This window comes from Ahaetulla prasina, chromosome 2, assembly GCF_028640845.1.
Source record: "Ahaetulla prasina isolate Xishuangbanna chromosome 2, ASM2864084v1, whole genome shotgun sequence".
Classification (NCBI taxonomy): Eukaryota; Metazoa; Chordata; class Lepidosauria; order Squamata; family Colubridae; genus Ahaetulla; species Ahaetulla prasina.
In genome coordinates this window covers 225,153,886-225,173,757 of record NC_080540.1, presented here as the reverse complement: position 1 = coordinate 225,173,757, position 19,872 = coordinate 225,153,886, and the positions used below count along the sequence as shown (strand labels likewise).

The 19,872-nt window shown below is 37.3% G+C and overlaps 1 protein-coding gene across 1 annotated transcript in view; it reads right to left on the bottom strand.

Annotated features, from left to right (window-relative positions):
• PTPRD (protein tyrosine phosphatase receptor type D) overlaps window positions 1-19,872 on the bottom strand; it is a 1,472,813-nt gene that overhangs the window by 702,845 nt on the left and 750,096 nt on the right. Inside the window, exon 8 of the mRNA XM_058166456.1 lies at window positions 3,133-3,155. The gene's annotated coding sequence lies outside the window, so the exon portion shown is untranslated. The remainder of the gene's footprint in view (window positions 1-3,132; window positions 3,156-19,872) is intronic.

Genomic DNA, 19,872 nt, shown 5'->3' with positions numbered 1-19,872 from the left:
TGATAGCCACCTATATGAGAAGCTTGACCCTTGACATACAGTGTATGTTTAAGTAGTCAATTTTTGAAGCTCCAGAAGCATTTCAAAGCAAGCACGTAATTGTTTGAGTTTTGCTTTATTTTATTTTATTCTGGAGCCAAAGCATGAGAAAGTAGGTGCTCTTATTATTTAGAACACTGATTCTTACTTCACCATGTGAAATTTCTGATTGTCTTTCAGGGGGCTTTGAAGCTGATGGAGATTATTTAATGCCAGCTTCCCAGACATGGCACAATTAACTGGCATTTTAAGAGACTTGATGGTTGAGATTGGGGTTGAGATTGGTGTGTGTGTGTCAGAAATACAGTAGTAATACACAAATGAAAATTACAAACAAAATCCAAATCATCCATGTAATTTCTTGAGAAAATTCCATTCCATTTATCCCCAATCTCTTCGTTCAGATATGATTATTGTCACAAATATAGCTCTGTCATCTTCAAATGTTCACAGTTACTATTTAGCCATTTCTGAGGCATTTTCAGATGATACACTTTATGATAGTTTGATGTAGACTGTGGGGTGTAAGTAACTTGCATTCATGGCTATAAAGAGCAAGTGGAAGAAAAGAAATGAGATGTATTCACAGTAAGCAACAATATAATGAATGAAGAAAATATGAATTAAGCTATTAAAGTAAAGATGCAAATAGTCATTGTAAAGATGGTTGCCATGCAACTGAAAGAACTATGGAAGCAGCACACAAATGCATTTGTTAAGCGTGCTGATATTTTGCCTTGACCTTTTTCAGTTATATGCCTGACCAGACAGTCTGAAAATGTATTTGCAAGCATGATAATATTAAAAATATTACATGAAGAGGAACGGACAGAACCCCGCATGGAGAAGATGAACTTGCTGTGTACGGGGAATAATGATTTTTATTTTGTTCAAAAGGTTAGAGATAAAGAGTTCATAGGCTAAAAATAAAGAAGTGATTTGTATAGAGACGGTTTTGTCAATGTGGGTTATTTATTTTTAAGAATCCTTTTTTAAGCGTTGGTCAATTCGCCATAGAAAACCATGTGCTGTAGACTAAAAATATAACGGAACCTTTTGCCTGTATCAAAATGTGGCAGCTCACTCATGCATATACACTTGTGAATGTTTGAACTGGATCAATGGAAAAGCCTTGTACTTTAAGGCCCATTGAGTTTTTAGAAAATTATTTTCTCACACACAATGCATGCACATGTAGGTTGCACACAACGATCATATAGGTAGCCTTTGGTTTACAACCATTCATTTACAAATCATTTGAAGTTATGAAAGCATTGGGGGGAGGAGAAATGACTTACATTTTTTTCAGTGTCAACAAATCCTTACATTTACAACTTTGCAGCATCCCAGTGGTCACGTGATCAAAGTTTGGGTGCCTGGCATGTATTTACAACAGCTGCAAAGTCTTGGGATCACCATTTGCAATCATCCCAATTAACTTCCCACAAACAAAGGGAAAATCCACAATCACTTAACCATCATGGTGGTTCACTTAACAATGGCAAAGAAAGGTTTTAAATTGAGCACTTAACAACCGCCTCACTTAGTGCCAGAAGTTCTGATCTCAATTGTGGTTATAAGTCTAGGCCTACCTATATATGGAAGTCAGTATTCAATAGTGCAGCCAGAAGAAGTCAGCCTGTGTTGTAAACCAAACTATAAACCAGCAAGCAGTTTGAAGGCTGACCTTGCCTTGGTTTATGTCACCACTATTTAAAGAGAAGATAGTGAATGTATTTTTTTTTGTGTGTGTACGACATTACTTTTACATTTCTTTTCCTAAATCAGGGATAGGTAACATTTTTCCCCCCCAGGACTGCATTGCCATATAATCTGTTAGGAGATGCATACCAAATACAATGGAGGAAAAATGAAATTCCCACAGAGGGGGAATAGATTGTGAAAATTTGTGAACTTGAGGAAATGGTAAAACTGACCTTTTGGTCAGAGAACACACAATATATATAGGGACGCTTTACTTAAAGAAGAAGAAAAAATTGACATGATGATTAATGGAGCTGAAGATTAAGAAAGATGTGGACTAAATGAGGGTATGAGGAAATTAGTAAAATATTTAAGAGAGATCTTTTCTAAGCTAGTATTTCTCAACTGCAGCAACTTTAATTCCTAGATTTTGCCAGCTAGCATGCTGTGGTCTAAGTCTAGGACATGGGCTAGGACATGGCTGGCTGAGGAATTGTGGGTGTTGTAGTCCATATATCCAAAGTTGAAAAACACAATTCTAGGCTATGAAAAGACAAGATATATAAACTTAATAGTGCTAAGCACTTAACTAAAAACTGAATGGATTTTAATGAAGTTTCTGAAAATTGGGGGAAATGATTATTTAATGTAGGCACTATAAATACAAATAAGCCATATTTGTGCCAGTTACCTTTGATCTTTGCTTTTCTGTGGAAGAAAATCCAGTATAGCTCTGTTCCTATATATACTGATCATGTTTTCCAATTTATGTTTTAGTATAGTCTTAGTTTTCGGTACATATATACATTTACTAACTTTTGTATAAAGCACACATTAAGAGTGACTACAGAATACAGCAATTTGACCGACAGAATATTTCCAAAAAACCAGAAAACTCAAATATTAAATGTAAATAATAAGTCATGTTCTGGGAAGTTTTTTAATGAGCTGAAAAATAAAATGTCTGAGAGCCAAACAATGACCATCTATAAAATTCAACCACATATATTCTCATAATTAACAAAAATATCCAGTCATTTTCAGGTTTATTTCCAGCTACAGTCAATTTCAACTACAAAACATAGTCATTAAGCTAGTCATATGAACGGAAATTTGAAAGATGAATAGAGAGGAGAAATGTAAATTCCAATATAGTTTCTTAAACTTTTGCTGTGATGCAAATAAGAAATCAAAAATGTAAGTCCAAGAATGTGTATAAACAATGTTGAATCTCCCTGGGAGCACCAGAAAGTGAAAACTACTGAAAATATTGTTTAATTTCATCAAGTTATAACTGAGTCTGAGATAAAGCTGGTATACTTTGAGGTCTTGTTCTGATCTGACACTTCTTTTTTAAAAATTTTATTATTATTAAAACTGGAATCTTACCTCAACCTTGTAAACCACAGCTCCTGTTGAGAGAGAAAAAGAAATGTGAGATTTCATTGTATTCATTGATGTCTTATTTTTTTTTTAAAAGAAGTTATATTCAAGATAAAATAGTCAAGGAAGCAGAAAAATCTGCCAATTGATTAAAATTACAGTTGTTTAGTTTATTACATTGATTTCCAAGTTCTAGAGGAATTGAAAAGACTGGAGGACTATAGTTTTTTCTCATATTTTGTCCTCATTAGTAATCTCTGAGATACAGTAGGTTGGGAAACATTTTGTGTTTCCCAAGAGCATTTGCAATCAGGCTGACAAAGTTGAATTGCAAAAGTGACCATTTTTAGCATGCGTGCACATGCACGCACATACACCACACAAATGCTGTTATAAAAACAAGTTGTGAAATAAGTGTTAAGCCATAGAGTGTAATGGTTAAGATGCCTGATCAGTGGTGGGTTTCAAATTTTTTTACTACCGGTTCTATGGGCGTGTCTTGGTGGGCATAGCATGCTTGGTGGACGTGTCTTGGTGGGCATGGCAGGGGAAGGATACTGCAAAATCTCCATTCCCTTCCCAATCCAGGGGAAGGTTACTGCAAAATCCCAATTTCCCCCCGATCAGCTGGGACTTGGGAGACAGAAAATAGATGGGGGCTCGGCGAGTCAGAATTTTTACTACTGGTTCTCCGAACTACTCAAAACTTCCGCTACCGGTTCTCCAGAACTGGTCAGAACCTGCTGAAACCCATCTCTGTACCTGATTTAGGATAGCCAGTTTCAAGATTTCCCTGAAGCATTTATTGAGTACATTTACGACCATTTCAATCTAAAAAATAAAAAATAAAACCTAAAGCTTGAGTCAAATATTATCTCACAACCCAGATGAGTGTTTGTTGTGGAGAAAACTGCCGGAAAAGAATTCTGTTTGTGCTCTTTTGATCTCACATTCTTTACTGTCTTGTATTTATTCCATTGCTTCTTTCAGTGTCATGAAACTATAGACATTCTTCTCAACCTCTTCGTTTTAATTTTTGCTAAATTTAACTATGTGATGATATTCTAAGGAGCCTCCTCTGCGTTTAGAATTGTTTTGGTTTTTTAGCTTTGCTTTTTTTTTAAAAAAGCATTTAAATAAAAAGTGTTCTTTACTGTACAATGCATTGGAAAGTTTCTAAAACTAATCTTAGAAACAGAGCTGCAATGAAATATGATCATACACTTAGTAATTACCTTATAGGTTGTGATGATATTGAATAATTATCATTTTGTAGCTCTTTCATTGCAAGAACTGTACAGACTAAAATTTATAGACAAGCAATTCATAGACAAGCAATTCATAGACAAGGCAGAACCATTATGTAAATGGTGGGTGGATCTGCCCCAGTCTCAAGACTATTAAGAGAATATGCATTTTTTTTAATTCAGAAAGATATGAGAAAAAGCCTAGAATTGGAGTAAACATGCATATGCATAAGCACACAAGCAGATGGCTTGATGTTTGTGTTTGGTAGTAAGGAGATATTCTGAAAATATACCTTTCTTTTGCAAACTTTAACATGATATATTTTAATCAAAAAATTGTGAGAAGCATTTACTGCTATTGGAAATAGGTGTTGAAAGTCATTAAATTAATAAGCAATGTGATTGTTTTATTAGACAATCATGTGTTGGCTATTCAGTTTATTGCATCTAGCTATTTTATCGTAATGTATTAGCCAATTATAAATTGGCTATTTGGCTTATTGCATCTAGCTATTGTATTGTAATTTATCATAAAAGATCACAATCCATCCAAGACCTACAATTCCCACCAAAAACACTACGAAGAAATTGAGTTTTCAGTAGTAATCACTTTATATTTATACAACATATAAATAAGGTGAAAATTGCTTTCTTTCCTATTAACAACTCTACTGGAGATCACTAACAAAACTCTCTTGACTCAATTAAATTTGAGGCGAAATTATGTTAGAATGAGTTTCTCTATCTGGAGGAAAGTTGCCAAAATTTAATAGGGACACCAGAGAGGTTATAGAAACACATTATTGCCATTTTATATAGAGAGATATAAAATGATTAGTCAATGGAAACAACCACAAAATGTCATGTTTTATTTCTGGAATGCACTTTTAAAGCTTGATTTATTTATTTTTATTATTACTGTCTAGCAAACACTTGAACAATTTGAATAATTTATTTACATAGTAACTTGAAGAAGAATTGTTCTAATTATATTAAAACCAACAAAAAAGATATAATTTACAGGAAATCAGCTCCTATTTTACACTGAAAGGAAGGAGGGAAACAGCAACTTTGCTGTAATACTGAATGTATTACTGGCACTTTTGATATCTGGACCGAACTAAATAAACTAAATATGCTGGAAAATAAAGTATTCGGGGGGCATGAACTGTAAACATTGTGTACGGCTGTAACTTCCCAGAATTGTCCTTAAGGCTTTGAAAACTGACAACCATCCATAGTTGCAGATTTAGACTGGAAAGAAAAATGTTGTTACAGAAGCAAACCCTGATGCCTCACACTCCATGATTTCTCTTCACTCATATAGATCACACACACAACACACACACACACACACACACACACTTTTTAAAAAACCCACAACATTAGAAACTTCTTCTCCCCCTCACTTTGTTTTCAGCATGAGGATTCCTGGTTCAGTATGGAATTGCTCTTTGCATGTGAGTGTAGAAACTAGGTTTCATTCAGGGGTGTCCAATCTTGGCAACTTTAAGATCTATGGACTTCAAACTCTTACTTAGCTTAAGTAATAGTTTTTAAATTTACTCCTTACAATGGACCCCAATCTCTCCATAGTTGAAGTCAGAGCGGATCTGAGCTAGAAGTACATATTATCTCACTCCTAGTTAAAGTACATAAATACTTTTTACTTCTTAATGGGAGAAAGCTTGTATCCTAACTGAGTTATTCCTCATGTTAAAAAACATTCTGATTTCTTAAATCATATTTTTATAACCCATTAAATCTTGGATTTAAGAAGAAATATGTGGAGGGTTATGGATAGTCCATATGATTTCCTGGCATCTTAAAAAACTTAAATAAGTTTTTGTGTTGTCCAATTTCTCTCCGGTACCAGAGAGGTGTCTAATGGATACTGCTATCAGTTGAAATAAAGTTTTACATTGTCTTTTATTGTTCAAATGGGAGTCATAAAGCAGCTGACAGATTGAGGAATAAGGGATATTCTGGGAACTATTAAAATATGGTATAAAAATACCTTTACAATGATTAGCATGTACAGTTAAGGTGCAGGAGACATTTTTAAAGATTTATTGTGGAACATTGGCTATTTGATTTAACTGCAGATTCATCAATTGCCTGACTCTAATCTCTTGTAACAAATGACTTCTAGAAGATGGAAAAAGGGGAAAAATGTAAAGAACTGCTATTTAATCCTTTTTGCAGAAAATGGCACCCTAAGCCATCCAGTTTCCAAAGCAGAAGAATATATAGGAATGTGTTATGAAAGATAAAGTCCCTATTTAGAAAATGTTATGTGCCTGAAGTAACACTTCTTTCGTAAAAAATGTAAACATCTGTTTAATTAAAATATTAAGTTGAAAAGCAATGAAATAGTTACAGTAGAAGATTGGATGTAAAAATTAACTGAGATAGATAGATAGATAGATAGATAGATAGATAGATAGATAGATAGATAGATAGATATGATAGAGATAGATATATTGAAATAGATAGATAGAGATATTGTGGTTCCCTGAAAATAAGACCCTGTCTTATATTTTTTTGAACCCCGAAATAAGCTCTTGGCCTTATTTTCAGGGAGGTCTTATTATTTTGGGGTGTGGGGAGAAATTAAATATATTAATAGAAAGGAAAGTTGTGTTGGACAGAATCAGGAAGGGATCATCACACTTACCCAGTTTACTGACCCTCTCTATTATTAATTCTTTCAAGGTGGTCATTTGGGAGCTGCTATAATCATTAAGAGTCTCAAATTATTTCTCCTCAAGCATGATTTGGGTCTCTTTGCCAGTACTACCAGATTTTTAAATATAGCACTCTGTTTTTATGAGAGAAAATTTCTCAGAAAATACCCTTGTTTTACATCTAGCAGTGCCTTTCCATTCTCCTTCAAGCCCTCCTTTTTTGGTGGAATATTTTCAGGGGTTTCCTGTGATATGCCGAAAAATTAGCTTTGGTCTACTTGTGATTCTTTGACAAAAGTCTATCTCTCTGAAAATGTACTCAGGAATCTTAGTCATGTTTGAATAAAAATTAGTATGAATTGGCATATTCAACTGTTGAGTGCTGAATAACAATAGAGCAGATGTGCCATTCATTGAAGGGTGTGAGGTCTGCCTTGCTGCAGGGGCCAGCATGGAAGATTATCCAATCATTATTCCACATAAATCATTATGGACACAACAAACCTACTTCTCAGAAAGTATTTATTTTTCAGAGATCACTTTATCCTCCCTGTTCAGTCTAACAAGATATGAGCACCCTTTGTACTGGAACTGAGCAGCATAAAAGGACTGGGAAATCTAGGATTTTAAGGTGAAATAACACATTATGATTAAATATGGTTAATGTATGGAATGGAAGAAAACCTGAGAAATATTTGTTTATTTCCATTAGCTAATAGAATCAAAATTAAGTTTTAGAGTGCTAAATAAACTCTGAGAATCACACAAGAGGAATACAGGAAAAGAGAAGGGAAGGACCTCTGGATAGTGAGATGAGCAGCATATATGTTTAATAAATGAATAAAATAAGAGGGGTGGTCCTATGAAATTTGTGATGCTCTATGACAGGGGTGTCAAATTCGCGTCGTCATGGCATCTGGCCTGCAGGCTGCGAGTTTGACAGCCCTGCTCTATGTATCCCCTCATTTTATATGAATATTTACAAAGCTGTTTCCCTCTTCAAATCTTCCATTTTTTTCTGAAACAGTTTTTTGTTACTCTTTCCAGATTTCCACATAAAGTTTTAATGATCTTGCCCCATGTCTTGAGGTACCACCCCAGAAGGTTAATTCATATATACTATGGACTAACAGCCTAGTTAAACCTTGTGTTCATGCTGGCATTAACAATACTGTGCATTATAAGATTAAACAATTTTAAATATTTACTAGGAAGTTAAGTGCGGTCTACTCTCTAGATAAAAGATGCCTTTTCATATTGATTTTTTATTACTTGAATTTATCTGAATCACAAAAAGAAAAGGCTGGCTATGAACCATGCTGTGTTAATTACAGTTACAGAGCGAGAAGGAAAAGGGAGCACAATATTTTTGATAGATCATGTTTAAAGCCACCCAATGGGTGGTATTTATGTACTACCATCCTCTGCGAAAGTCTGGATATCTTTGCATGGTGGTTGTAAATAAATAATAAAGGTGTCTTAATATTTAAAACTGCAGCAGTAAAAACAAAACTGGAATTTGCATAATTGACAAGACTAACTCCAGGGGCAGCTGCCAACATTAAATAATATTCAGTCCTTTATTAATTTTTTTCCCTTCCTCTGTAGAAGCAGCACATAACATTACTACAAAACATTTTAAAGTACATATTCTGTGGATTACACACAACTACCTGTATTTAGAGTATTTCAGGAGGGATGTACAATATTTTAGCTACATAATAGATTTCTTAACCCCCAATTATATTCATTTTAAATTCACTATGTTACAGAAAGACATTAGAGTATGGATTTCTTTCTTTCTTTCTTTCTTTCTTTCTTTCTTTCTTTCTTTCTTTCTTTCTTTCTTTCTTTCTTTCTTTCTTTCTTTCTTCCTTCCTTCCTTCCTTCCTTCCTTCCTTCCTTCCTTCCTTCCTTCCTTCCTTCCTTCCTTCCTTCCTTTTTATCTCTCTCTCTCTCTCTCTCCCTCTTTCTTTCTTTTCTGAAATAACACTCATAAAAAGAACGGGTTTCTATGAAAGGTCAATTTTATTTTCCTCATTTTTATCAAGTAAAACTCTTCCGGAGTGATTGGACACTAAATTTCAACAAGTTTTCCACCTATGGATAAACTACATTTTTTCATTTAAAATTGAAAAAGAGTTAACTATTTTAATATCAGTGTGCGTCAGATAAAAAGAGAAAAATATTAAAATATTAAAATATAAATATAGAGCATACATGTTAGCAATGTTTATAAAAGAATGTGTATTAAGTCTAGGATTAAATTGGTCCTTCTCAACAATAAAACATAATCAGAACAATATTCACATGCTGAAATTTGGTATTTTTAAAAATATATATAAATTATATGTATATAATTTATTCCTCCCTCCCGCCCTCCCTCTTTTTGTCAGGAGATTAAGAAAGGTTATATGAAAATCTTTATTTTATTTTTACAGCAATAACACTGTGAAATAGGTTCATTAAAGTGCATTTTCATCGCTGAAGGACTTAAACCTGAATTATCCCAATTCAAATCAACACTTTATTAGAACTGGTATGAATTTTGATTGATATACTTAATGGCACAAACAAATAAATGTCTAAGGCATTTTGACAGAAACTATATAAATTGATACAGAATATAAGAACAGCAATTATAACAGCCTGCTTGTCCATAGACTTTTGAACCAGTGTAAATTTGTTTCTCTTCAGTAAACAAAATTAAGGCCACCCATAAGAACTCTGAGATGAAAATGCTGTTCATAAAAATTAAATAGAAAGAATATTATAAAGTGTTATTATTACTGGGTGCATTCACAATGACAGCAAATCTATGCTACTGAAACTCTTGTGTATGTTCAACCAACCTTCAATTGGGTGAAATTAGAATGTATCGAGCAACAATTTTTGAACCAAGATAATTCAAATGCGTTAAATTACAGAATGCTGGCATCTATGATTCCTGGAAGAATAAAAGTTGTTGAAGTTGTGGTCGTTTCAGGAACACCATGCCTCTGACTACACTTCCCAGGAGTGCTTAGGTTCTTTGGTGCAAGGAAAGATGCATGAGGCATATCTCCATCCTCTTTCCCACCTCCCTCTGCACTCCTTTGGCTATCTGCAAGGCCCAATGGGTGAGTGGTTATTGGCTACTCTAGAATGAAGGGGAACACCTGAAATCTCTTATTGGCAGTGGCTTTTGAGAGAAGGCGAGGGGAGTGAATTGGATGCCTGCTAGCAATGAAGGGCTCGTAGATACATCAGATTGGGGAGCAGGGATACAGTTTTCCTTGCAGTTCCTAGTTCTTTGTTTCCACAAAGTGGCAGGTAGCTTCGGGGGGGGGGAGTTATGAGAGGAGGGAAAACCATGCAAGCTTATATTATATATGGAAAGAAGAATGACCTAATGGGTCACAGGTTGTCTAGTAACAAATATAATTTGCTTCCCAATTTTCCAAACCTTCATTTCACTTCTTTTATCAGGATCACACTGGTTAGAATTTGATTCAAACAGTTCTGTATTGTTCCTCACACTTATTTCTTCTAATATGCCTCAATGCCAAGCTGAAGCAAGTGCAATGACATTTGAAATAGCGGCATCTCTCTTGAAAATATGTCATGAGCGACATAGATGCGGCAGGAAGTTTCATTGGCACAATTCCAACTACAACTGTTGAAGAGTTATGTATAGTACAGTTTATGACAAGAAAAATACACAGGCATATGGAAGTACGGAAAGTAAAATCAACATCAATGTTATTTACTTATTAAATTTATATGTCACCGATCTCACTGTCGTGTGACTCTGGGTAGTTTACAACCGAATCAAACCGAAATGTAAAATGTTAAAACATCCAAAGCATTGAACATTAAAAGTTAATGAAAACGCTAGATAAGAAAGTTCTGTGATAGATAGGAACGTACTTAGTACTGATGTAACTTTCACAGATGAAAGAATTTACGTGTTTGAAATGTGATAAATAGTGTACACTTGTATAGCGATAAGGAATTGTATCTGTTGCAAGATAAAACTTGACAGAAATGTCTAAACCGGAGAAGTCAAACCACATCCAATGTTTTTAATTTGTATTATTAATAATAATAATAAAAAAAGAAAAACTAGATAAGAAAGGAACACATGTATAAACAGGATGGAAGTGGGTTCTTCATAGTCTATTAACCACCTCCTGAGTAGGACACCCCCATTGAGGGTCCTGTCAGGTTTTCAGTCTCTTTTGAAAGGCACAAGCAGTTACATGTTCCTGGTAAAGTGATTGTTGCACTTCCATTGCATGAACTGTATTGGTTACCAGTTTGTCCAATTCAAGGTGCTGGTATTGACCTATTTTGCCTGGAACTGGGATATTTGAGGGACTTCCTCTTCCCAGTTTTATTTGCCTGTCCTACCAGCTGGTGGGCCTTTTCTATTGGGGTGCCTGTACTGTGAAGTTGAATTAATTTCTCTTGGGATGCCTATGGAGATTCTCAGTCATCCAGACTTTCTGCTTTTCTGGTTTCAGAGCTGAAGAAGCTTCTTGCATAAGAAGTGAAACATCTTCAGTCCAGTTGCCTCTTGAAAAAGCACCTTTGGGACATTTCTCTTGGGCCTTCAAAGGTCCCTCAAAACTTGGTTATGCCAGCCCCAGGGGACAGGTGAACTTGTGAGGTGGCTTCATTATTATTAGCATCACTCCATCTGTTATTTTTCTTTTCTTGTTTAGTTCTGCTTTCTATTGTTTTTATTGTTTTAAAATAATGATAATGTTTTTGGATAACAATTGTTTTATATTACCGAACACTAGTTAGGTCTTGTATTCAGACCTATCTAGTGGCGATAAAAGCGGCGAAATATACCTATTTCTCTGCTCTTATCACAACGGCAGATAACCGCCCAGTCACCCTGTTTAGGGTGACCCGCTCCCTGCTCTCGCAGGAGACTCGGGAGGACCCCTTGAAGGGGCATGCTGAGGATTTTGTACAGTATCTGTCCGATAAAATCGCTTGGATTCGGGACAGGCTGGACACTGATTGGATAGATCCGGATGAGGGGACGGGGACAAGTCTTGTGGATATTATTTGGGCTGAGTTCGATCCCGTGACTCCTGACGACATGGACAGGTTGTTGGCTAGGCTGAATCCCACCACATGTTTATTGGACCCGTGTCCCTCTTGGTTGGTACTGGCCACACGGGAGGTGACACGAGGCTGGCTCCTGGGAATTATCAACGCCTCTTTGTTGGAGGGCACCTTTCCCGCCGCCTTGAAAGAGGCGGTGGTGTGGTACTGGCCACACGGGAGGTGACACGAGGCTGGCTCCTGGGAATTATCAACACCTCCTTGTTGGAGGGCACCTTTCCCGCCGCCTTGAAAGAGGCGGTGGTGAGGCCCCTCCTCAAGAAGCCTTCCATGGACCCAACTGTATTGGCAAACTATCATCCAGTCTCCAACCTTCGCTTTTTGGCGAAGGTTGTTGAGAGTGTGGTGGCATATCAGCTTCCCCAATACTTGGAGGAAACTTTCTTTCTAGACCCGTTCCAGTCTGGCTTCAGACCTGGTTACAGCACTGAGATGGCTTTGTCGCGTTGGTGGATGACCTCTGGAGGGCTTGGGACAGGGGATGTTCCTCTGTCCTGGTCCTGTTAGATCTCTCAGCGGCTTTTGATACCATCGACCATGGTATCCTGCTGCGGCGGTTGGAGGGATTGGGAGTGGGAGGCACCGTTTATCGGTGGTTCTCATCCTATTTCTCTGACCGTTCGCAGACGGTGTTGGCAGGGGGGCAGGGATCGATCTCTAGATCCCTCACATGTGGGGTGCCTCAGGGGTCGGTTCTCTTACCTCTCCTGTTCAACATCTATATGAAGCCGCTGGGTGAGGTTATCTGTGGTTTCGGGGTGGATTATCATCTGTACGCTGATGATACTCAGCTGTACATTTCCACCCCGAACCACCCCAACAAAGCTGTCGAGGTGATGGACCGGTGTCTTGAGGCCGTGTGGGTCTGGATGGGGAGGAATAGGTTCCAACTCAACCCTACCAAGACAGAGTGGCTGTGGGTTCCGGCGTCCCGGTACAGTCAGCTTACACCTTCGCTGACTGTGGGGGGTGAAGTTCTGACCCCCAGGGGAAGGGTGCGCAACTTGGGCGTTCTCCTGGACGATCAGCTGTCTTTAGAAGAACATTTGATGGCCGTCGCCAGGGGAGCATTTTATCAGGTTCGCCTGATGCGCCAGTTGCGCCCCTTTCTTGACCGGGACTCCTTATGCACGGTCACTCACGCCCTCGTTACCTCTCGCCTGGATTATTGCAATGCTCTCTACATGGGGCTCCCCTTGAAGAGCACCGGGAGGCTCCAGCTAGTCCAGAATGTGGCTGCACGGGTAATTGTGGGAGCATCACATTGCTCCCATATAACACGTATCCTGTGCAGCCTGCACTGGCTGCCGGTAGCCTTCCGGGTGCAATTCAAGGTGTTAGTGCTCACCTTTAAAGCGCTCCATGGCTTAGGACCGGGCTAATTACGAGACCGCCTTCTGCCACCGATAGCCTCCCAATGACCTGTGCGCTCCCACAGAGCGGGCCTGCTCCGGGTGCCATCAGCCAAACAGTGCCGGCTGGTGACCCCCAGGGGGAGAGCCTTCTCTGTGGCAGCAGCACTGACCCTATGGAATGAGTTAGCTCCAGGGTTACGTCAACTTCCCGACCTCCGTACCTTCAAGCGGGAACTGAAGACTCTGCTATTCAATCGGGCGGGACTAGCCTAAATATTATTTTAATTTAATATTTTAGTGTAACTTAATTTTAATTGAATTTTAAATTGTATTAATCTATTTATAATTTTACATTTTAGGGTTTTATATCGGTCTTTTGACCGTTTTAGTTTTAAATTGGCCGGTTAAATATTTCATTTTAAATGTATTTTAAATTTATTGTGTACCTATGTGTTTTAATAAGGCTGTACACCGCCCTGAGTCCTTCGGGAGAAGGGCGGTCTAGAAATCTAATAAATAAATAAATAAATAAATAAATTGTTTTATTGGTGTGTTGTACACAGCTCACGGTCACATTCTGTGAGATGGGCAGCCATGTAAATTTGATAAATAAATAAATAAAATATTAGAAACAAAGCAATTTAAATATAAGCAGACATTGCTGGAAGATATTTTTCGACTTCATCAACAATGCGATGTTAGCCATTGATTAAAGAGGGTGGGGGGCTCAGTCAAGCATATACCATTCTGGAAACTTTTGACAAGGAAACAGGCTGCTTTGACTTTCAAATAGAGTGAGAATCTTTAATAAAACATTCATTTCATCCCACCCGCAGCTTTCCAAAATCACATCTTGATTTGTGTCAACCGAAATTCTCTGACTTTTCATCAACATGTTCAAATATACGGTATTTTCTTTATCTATCCAGATATTCTACTTCACTGGGTGAAATGCGAGTCAAATGAAGTCACACTCAAGGAGAAATTATTACTTTTAAGTTGCTCTGTATATTTTGGAATACACATACACACATATACATACACACAATGGCATAATGTTGCAGGAACTGGGTATATCTAGTTTAATGAAAAGAAGAACTAGGGGAGTGTTCCAATATCTCAGGGGCTGCCACAAACAAGAGAGAGTGAAGCTATTCTCCAAATCACCTAATGGCAGGACAAGAAGCAATGGATGGAAAGTAATCAAGGAGTGAGTACAACCTAGAACGAAAGAAAAATTTCCAGACAATGTGAGCAATTAATTCACAATTAATAAGAGGTTCTGGATACTCCATCAATGGAGGCTTTTAAGAAGAGATTGGACAACAATTTGTCCAGAATTGTATTGGATGTTCTGCCTGAGCAGGGGCTTGGTCTAGAACACAGGTCTCCAACTTTGGCAACTTTTAGACTTGTGGACTTCAACTGGCCGAGGAACTCTGGGAGTTGAAGTCCACAAGTCTTAAAGTTGCCAAGGTTGGACACCCCTGGTCTAGAAGACCTGTAAGGTCCCTTCCAACTCTGTTATTCTGTATTCTATAATCCTTTTAGCCATCCAAGGAGGTCAATAGGAAAAAAAGAGCAGGACTGATCAAGACAATTGAAGTCCTGTTACTCTTTTAAGAAGTATTGCACATACTATATAGACATAAAAAGGTATCAGCCTTTGATTATTTCTGTCAACTCCTTCCCATTTTGATACTGTTGACCTCATGGTGGATGTCTCATCTCTCCACCATTCCTGCTAATTATTTCATAATTTTTTTCTCCAAAGTCAAATGATCCTAATTTCAAATAAACCTGGGGATATTCCAAGCATATTGTTTATTTTATAATACAGCGTATGGGATTTACATAGTGACCAAAAGTATTCTCCTAAAGCAACATAATACTAGAAGCTTCTGTTTTGCAATATACTACTGTATCATTTGCTCTACTTTAAAAAAACAACAACACACCACTATTTGAAAAGGAAAAAAAAAAGAGCAAAAGATCAAGAGAATTGCCCACAAGTACTAAATTGCAATCCACTAACTTAGCTTGAAGTTCTTGGTAAATGCTAGCTTTATTTTGGAAGTGATTACATGCCTTTTCTCCCCCAAAAATTCTTTAAAAATACAGAAGAGATGTTTTCGTGCCAAAGCCCTTAAATAAGAGATAGCTAATCTTTGTGGCTCCAAAGGCAATATATTATGCTGGATTAGGCCACATGGCTGGGTATATACAAGTTACTACCATGAGGATGAAATAGATGTCTTTAAAAAAAAACTCTCTTCACTCTGCAGGTATGAGTAAATAAATGGGTGTTTAATCAGCTGGATAAAGTACAATACATCTAGAGGTGAGATGACTTTGATGGGTTTGAAATTTCTCTCCAACCATTTCGGTGGAAAGCACCATTTCCGAACTTTATTGACTGTGGGGGGAAATTGCTGAGAGAGTGGAACTGTTACAATCTCTCCTCTGGAGCAATCCCTACGGATAGGACTGTTTCCTCAATACAGCTTCTAATGGGAAAACCACAATCCCAGTCATAGCCAGTCATCAGTCACATCAAGATTGCAGTGGTTTGATAGCTGTATCAACAGAAAGCAACATGAGAACAGTGGCAAGAAATGTACAAAGGGAAACAACAAACTACAATTGTGGCATTTGTGGCAAATAAATGGCAAAGCTTGGAGGTCCTAAGCCTAGTTGTCTACCTCTCATTTTGGTAAATATCTTCTCCTTTGAAAGTTCATTAAAATGTAAGAAATAATGGCCCTCACAGACTGATAAGGTTAAGGAAATTTGAAGGTATTTCCCTGAAATATAGGTATCAGATGAACGCAGTCATTAACCAATCTCATTCTAGGATGAAGACTTTTTCTATCATTGCTTCCAACTCAGCACATCTGGGTTTAACCCTACAATATTTTAATGGAGTGTTTGGGATTTCTCAAGCCTTTCCATTCAAAAATATGACTTTAAATTATACATGGTTGCTATTTTGGAAATGCTAAACTGAGATTCTGATGTGGCGCGCAGCATACGGTACATATCCTGAAAAGATGTTTGACTGCATTTGTACATCCATCCTTAGCTGATTTCAAAATAGCAAGAAACAATTCTGCCGCTGCAGACTGCAGCTGCAGAACAGAATTTATAATTTAGCTCAGAGACTTTATTAAAATTCATGGGGAAAATGCCTTTTCTTCCAGTTTAGAAAATAGCATTTTGGGTCTGATTGCTTAATTGCTCAAATCACCTATAAGGAGAGTACAGATAAGTCATGAATACCTACTGCCTGTCCCATATCAAGGCCGATTTTATAGTCATTGGTAAGAAATATACTCCTACACATTAGTAGCATGGTCTCCTTCTCATCATTAGAAGCTCTCAATGTAAATGGCTGCAGCGCTATTTTCGACTCTGTAGTCATGCCTAACCCTAACCCTATAACATTACAATACAATGTGATGCCTTGTTATAAAATCTCTTTCCTAAGTGGATTTTATATCGTCAATTCAAAAAACAAATAACAGGGCATCACATTGTATTGTAATGTTCTAGCTTTACACAGATAAAAAGAAAGAATTCATTCTCTTTCCACATAAGGCAGGTTTGTGTGGGCATACATTTGACAACATAACAAACTGTGATCTATTCCAGAAGAAGTTCTGGAGGATACCCACCTACCTATACCTGCTTCTATCTCCACCCCCGTCCCAAATCTGCTTTGTGCAAAGAGTCAGGAAATGACTAGTCTAGAATTTTCTTCCTTTTCAGCCGTTTTGAGAGAGACAATAGGAAAAGGGGAATTTTTAACTGCTTGTTCTGTTTGGAATATCTGATTCAATGAGACAGATCCCACACCTGAAAAGATCATGAGATGCAGCAGGGGATGTCCGTACCCACTTCCCAATTCCCTTATGTCCCATTCACAATAACCTCATAAGCCAAAATCACCTGCTGTGGCATCTATTAATAATCCACTGTAATGGGCAGGTAGACTGTTATTAGGAAGATGGCAGATGTGGTATATCTAATAGGATGCTATGAGAGAGAAAGAAAGATAAAGGAAAGGCCTATCTTCTGAAAGTTGATGAGAATTGTTCAGGATGGGGAACATCTATGGATATTTTTATTTATTTTATTAGGTGTTATTTTTAAAATTAGCCTTTATTAGTAAGTAACTCAAAGCAGCAAACATGCCTAATACTCCTTCCTCCTCCAACAACAGCCCTTTGAGATGGGTAGAGTTGAGAGAGAGAGTGTGACTGACCAAAAGTCACCCAATTGGCTTTCCTACCTAAAGTAGGACTAGAACTCACAGGTTCCTGGATTTTAGGCCAGATCTAAGCTCTAACTCATAGTAGTACAATTCAGGTTTATTCATAAAAAAATCTGAATAGCCTCCAATCTTGCCCATATCCTTTGCCCAGTCTAAAGGGGAAGATTCTACATTCAATGTGCTCTTTTTCATTATAACTAGAAGGGAGATTTAACAGTAGTCAACTGAAAGGTCTATGATCCTTACCTGCTTGGGGAAATGAATCAGTTGTCTATTGCCTTCTCTACTGTCTACTTTATTTAATCCACACAAGGACTTAATTATGCATTGGCTACACATCCACCATTTAGACAAATGCCTTATCCATTTCCTTTTGACAGTTAAGTCAATGAGTTTAAGGAAAGTAACCAAATTTTGTACAATTGCAACTAGAGTTGATATATAGAACAAAATAGATACTACTGCATGACGTTTTAATGGGATTATTTTATGGTTAGGTTTTTTTTTAAGGAAAAATCTGTAATTATAAGATACTTGTGTGCCTTTAAGATGGCTCCTTATAGAGATTGGTTATCCCTAAATAGCTTACAGATTTTAGGAAAAATGGGAGGACTCTGTAATGGGAAGAATTAGGAAACCTTTGACAGCAGATGTAGATAGTAGCTGTAAAAATACCTGAGATTGTGTAAAGGCCCACTTCTTCACTGGGTTAGTGATTTGGATTGTTGCTTCTTAGATGTCTATATTTTGACTTTTATCATGTTTATTGCTTTTTGTTTATTTTATTTTAATTCTGTTCACTGCCCAATATCACTTGTTGAGATGGCAGTCATATAATTGGATGAATGAATGAATGAATGAATGAATGAACGAACGAACAAACAAACAAACAAACAAACAAACTCTAGGGAGGGAATGTGGATCAAGTAATTCAGTTTACTTATTGGTAAGCTGTTTGCCAGATGACAAGTATGGCAAGAAGAAACATAGATCTCGATACAGATTTTGATAAAAATCCATTAAAAATCATGGGGAAAGAGACAAGACATTATAAATATTTCAAAACATTTTAATCGCTGGTGTTGTGGTATTGATAGCAAGAGCAAGAGCATATAGACTTGTATACCGCTCCACAGCATTTTACAGCACTCTCTGGGAAGAATGGAATGGAATGGAGTAGAGTAGAGTAGAGTAGAGTAGAGTAGAGTAGAGTAGAGTAGAGTAGAGTAGAGTAGAGTAGAGTAGAGTAGAGTAGAGTAGAATAGAATAGAATAGAACAGAACAGAATAGAATAGAATAGAATTCTTTATTGGCCAAGTGTGATTGGACACACAAGGAATTTGTCTTGGTGCATATGCTCTCGGTGTACATAAAAAGACAAGATACATTTGTCAAGAATCATAAGGTACAACACTTAGTGATAGTCATAGGGAACAAATAAGTTTATAACATAAGCATTATTTGCATATTGCCCCCAACAAACTGGGTCCTCATTTTACAGACCCCAGAAGGATGGAAGACTGAGTCAACCTTAAGCCCTGTCAGGATCGAACTCCAGGCAATGGGTAATTATGTAAGAACTCCTTCTTCACGAAAGAAAGAATATATAATAAATTACTGGAATGCAATTTTTTGTCAGGCCTAAATCAAGAACAATGTAGTCAATGTTCAGTTCTTTATTTGTCTACTTCATATAGATGGAATCTTGCCAGACTAATCCCTTATTTATGAGCCACGATGGCACAGTGGTTAGAGAGCAGTACTGCAGGCTACTTCTGCTGCCTGCCGGCTGCCTGCAGTTCAGCAAATTAAATTTCACCAGGCTCAGGGTTGACTCAGCCTTCCATCTTTTCGAGGTGGGTAAAATGAGGAGCCAGATTGTTGGGGCAATATGCTGATTCTGTAAACCGCTTAGAGAGGGCTGCAAATCACTATGAAGTGGTATATAAGTGCTAAGTGCTATTGCTATTTCTCTCAACCTAATAATTTATCTTGAGAAATTCTAGGGAGTGGCTATCTTAAATCTCTTCTTCTTCCCATAATCCATCTCACTTAAAGGAAAC